Source organism: Lolium perenne, chromosome 5, assembly GCF_019359855.2.
Source record: "Lolium perenne isolate Kyuss_39 chromosome 5, Kyuss_2.0, whole genome shotgun sequence".
Lineage (NCBI taxonomy): Eukaryota > Viridiplantae > Streptophyta > Magnoliopsida > Poales > Poaceae > Lolium > Lolium perenne.
The window spans coordinates 124,068,809-124,073,534 of record NC_067248.2 but is presented as its reverse complement, the minus strand read 5'-3'; positions in this window follow the sequence as shown (position 1 = coordinate 124,073,534).

Here is a 4,726-nt window from a genome sequence, read left to right as displayed (position 1 = left end):
CGAGGTGCCAGTACTGTTCGTTGGAGGATGTCGATGCAGAGTTGCCGGTGCGCTGCTTTGGATCATAGCTGAAAGAACATTTCCCGCCCTTTTGGGTTTTGTGTGTTTGATGTCAACACTAGGTATATTTTTATGTGTGTTGATGTAGACAGGTACAAGCTATCAAGAAATATGTTGGTTCGGTGAAATAGTATGGCTGTTCTGAAGTTCTGCAGGTCATTTTGTTTCTGGCGGAAGTTTCGGCCCTAGCAGGCGGAAGTTCCGCCCTGGTTTGTTCAGCAGAAGGCTCTCAGCGCAGTCCTGTGTTCAGCTGTTCTCTCCCTGACCGGAAGTTCCGGTGGAGTTGGCCGGAAGTTCCGGTCAGCGGAACTTCCGCCCAACTTCCAGACAAGTTCCGGAATTCTGGTTTTGAGGCTCTGTGTTGTCCAGTATAGTTTTCGCCAAATTCCGGAACTTGGCCGGAACTTCCGGTCCCCGGAAGTTCCGCCCAAGTTCCGCCCCAAAGTCTTTTGATCTGGACTTCTGACAAAGGCGGAAGTTCCGGCCCTCATGGCCGGTACTTCCGGTGGAAGCCGGAACTTCCGGTGTTAGTGAATTTCGTCCCAACGGCCAGATCTGAGAGCTCCAATCATATAAATAGCTTTCTTATCCAAAGGGACAAGTTGCTCAATCATTACAAGAAAAATCTGCCAAGCTTCACCACCATTAGAGCCACCTCAAGAACACAAGATTTGCAAGATCTCCTTTCTCACCCAACCAAAGCTCTTGATCTTTGGAGATTCGAAGGAGAAGACACCGATCTACATCCTCACCGAAGCGTTTTTCATTTCCCCCTCTCTTGTTTGAGGGATCTCATGCTAGTGTTCCTATTTGGTTCCCTAGTTGATTTGTGTTGATGTGTTGTTGTTGATTGTTGTATTGTTACAGATTTGGGAGCCTCCAATTCAGTTGTGGATGTGTGCCCCAAGAACCTTGTAAAGGCCCGGTTTCCGCCTCAAGGAAATCCCTTAGTGGAAGTGGGCTAGGCCTTCGTGGCGTTGCTCACCGGAGATTTGAGTGAAGCCTTCATGGCTGTTGGTTTGGCTTTCGTAGCAACCACACTCCTCCAAACGTAGACGTACCTTCTTGCAAAGGAAGGGAACTACGAGAATCATCTCCGTGTCATCGCGTGCTCCACTCTCGGTTACCTCTATCCTATTCTATCTCTTATATTGCTTAGCTATATCTTGCTTAGTTGATTGCCTTGTCATATAGGTAAATTCACTTAGTTGCATATCTAGAGAATTTACCTTTGTGTCAAGCCTAAATTGAAAAAGAACTAAAAATTAGTTAGCACCTATTCACCCCCCTCTAGGTGCGGCATACGATCCTTTCAATTGGTATCAAAGCCTCGGCTATTATTTCGGGCTTAACCGCCTAAGAGTATGCCGGACGATGGACCTACGGAAGGGGAGGCTAGGATGGTCACCATGGATGATATCAATTCATTGAGGTCAACCATGGATGCTCAAATGGAAAGCATGAGAAAAATGATTTCCGAGCTTTTGACTCCTCCCCGTCCCGTGGCTCCCACCATAGAGGTTAATGTCACGGATGCGGTTGTAGAGGGTGATACTTCGGTATTACCCTCCGCTACCACACCCATGGATGGTGATAACTTAAACACTATCAAACTCCCCATTGCATCTCCCAATGGAACTAGTGGAAGTGAGAGCTACAATCGAGTACCTCCACCTTTTCTATCTCCCGATATACCGGTTCCCCATCCACATATAAACATCCGGGGCGGCCCACCTAAGTTTTCCGTTAATGATTACGATACTTGGCAATTTGAGTTTAGCTCTCATGTTCGCAGTGCCTCCAATGAACTTTGGAGAATCATCGTGGAAGGCTTCAAACCTTACAACCCCGACAAGTTGACTAGAAGAGAAGCGGTTGATAGTCAACTCAACAACACCGCCTTGCACATGATTCAAACTGCTGTGGGGACAAAGGAGTTGTCTCATGTTCGGCATTTCACCACCGCCAAGGATGCTTGGGATGGTTTGGCCGCGAGTTGCATTGGAAGTGAGAGCACAAGAAGGAACAAGTATAATGCTCTTCGGAATAAAGCCGAAGGATTCATGAGGCTACCGGATGAAGATCATGAAGACATGTACGGAAGACTTCTCACCGTTGCCGGCTCCTTCCGGAACGTTGGTGCCACTCACATTAATGACTCTTGGATCAAGGAAAAGTACATTGAGTGCATGATGTTGTTTGAGCCTATTGATGTCAAGACTCTCGTCGGTAGAGAATGCTATGCCTCTCTCACCTCTCAACAAGCCGTGCACGAGATGCAAGCTCTCAAGGTGCTTGAGCAAAACTCTCATGATTCCCGCTATCGTGCCATTGGGATGACAAAAGGGTCCAACCTTGCCTTGGTGGTCAACTCCCGTGAAGAAGTGATTCCTCAAGAATCTTATAGGGCATCTTGGAGCATGACCTATCCCGAAGACTTGGAACACCACTACCATGACCACATGGCGTTCCATGCAAACACCTTTTGGATTGATCCTTCCAAGGCCAAGGAAGACAACATCAAGAGAAACAACTCAAGGGGTCCCTCAAGCTCGGGCCCAAGAACAAGATCTTGCTACAATTGCAATGACAAGCGCCATTTCATTGCCGAATGTCCCTATGAGAATAGGGAGACTCATGGTGGAAGGCTCATCCCCAAGGACAAGAGCAAAGACTCAAAGGGCAAATATTCAAAGCCCCCCAACAAGAAATTCTATAACAAGAAGGGCAAAAGGCCCTCAAAGATTGTGCTAGTGGCTAATGAAGAATACTCTTCCGATGAGATTGAAAGTGCTAGTGATGATGAAGAGGAAAGCTCAAGAGAAGTGGCCGCCATTGTCACCACCAACATTCCCTCTTCCTCTCTCTTTGATTCACCCAATGAGAACCCTCAACGCAAGAATGCACATTGCTTCATGGCAAGGTCCACCTTGGACACATCTACTGTGCTATCAACCCAAGAAGAGTATACCTCCGGAGATGAAGATGTTGATGTTGAAGAAGATGCAACCTCAAATGGATTGGTTGCCCTTGCCTCCCTCTCTACTAACTCTTCATCAACAAGTGAAACTCCCAATGAGGTCATTCATGTGGAGGAATGCCTCATGGCTAAATCTTCCGAGGTATCATCTCCTAACCCCTCTATGCCTAAGCTTTCTAGTGATCTAGGGGTTGACCCCGCTAGTCTAAAAGTGAAACAAGAAATGCTAGAGTTTGATGATTTCATTAGTAACCTACAAGGTAACACTAAGAAGCATGTTTCAAGTCTCATAGTACGTATAGCTCAACCAAATGATACTCTTGAGAAAATGTGCCAAATAGAGAGAGAAGACTCTCTAGAAATATATGCTCTTAAAAATGCTCTTGAGGAATGTCAAAAAACTATAGCATCTCTTGAAGAGAGGCTATAAAATCTTGAAGAACCTCAAGATAAACTTAACAAGCTCACTAAAGCTAGAGATCTTGCTAGAGCTAAGACTAAAGTGCTTATAAAGGAAAAGGCCAAATTTGGTGTTGATCATGAGAAACTTGTGAAGGATCTAGATGAACTAGACAAGGCTCACAAAGTCTTGAAGAGTGAATACTCTCTCCTCTCCGAGTCTTATGAGCAACTTCAAATTAGGCTTGCTTCATATGACATACCTAGTACCTCTACTCCTTCATGTGATCATGCAAATATTATTGAGGAAAATGCTAGGTTGAAGGATGAACTTGCTAAGGCCTCCTCTCCCCCAAAGTAAACTTTCCTTGGATGATCTTTTGAGTAAGCAAAGGTCAAACAATGGGAAGGAGGGACTTGGTTATAATACCAAGGCTAAAAAGGCAAACAAGAAAAAGACCAAGCCCGCACATGAGAAAGCTAATGGTGAAACCTGAAAGGGCAAAACCATTAATGATGATGGTGCGGGAATAGATAACCCTCACTATGTTCTTTTTAAAGATTATTATGGTGATGTTTATGCTAAATATGTTGGTCCATATGATGGTTATGTTGCTTGGTCTATTTGGGTCCCAAAGACCCTTGTTGCTAACAAAAGAGGATCCATTGAAAAATGGGTACCTAAATCCAAGAATTGATCTCATGTAGGACTATGCCGCCGGAGGTTCAAAATGGGTACTTGATAGTGGATGTACAAGTCATATGACCGGCGGCAAGAACCTCGTCAAGGAGTTGAGGCCCAACATAAATCATATCACCGTCTCCTTTGGCGATAATTCTACATCCGAGGTATTGGGTTTTGGCAAGGTTGTGGTTGCACACAACATTACTCTTGTGGATGTCATGCTTGTCAAAACCCTTGGTTACAATTTGCTTTCCGTTTCCGCCCTTGGCAAGATGGGTTTCGCCGTCTTTATTGATAATGATATTGTGGTCCTCTTGTGGAGCAAGACTCTAAAAGTCGCATTCGTTGGGTATCGCGAACACAACTTGTATGTGGTGGACTTTTCGGGGACCACCACGACAAGTGCGATGTGCCTATTCGGAAAGGCGGACGTGGGTTGGTTGTGGCATCGCCGCCTAGCCCATGTCAACATGAGAACTTTGCAAAGTCTTCACAAGGGGAACCATATTGTGGGACTAATGGAAAATGTGTCTTTTGCCAAAGATCGTGTTTGTAGGGCTTGTGTTGAAGGCAAAATGCATGACTCTCCGCATCCAAGCAAG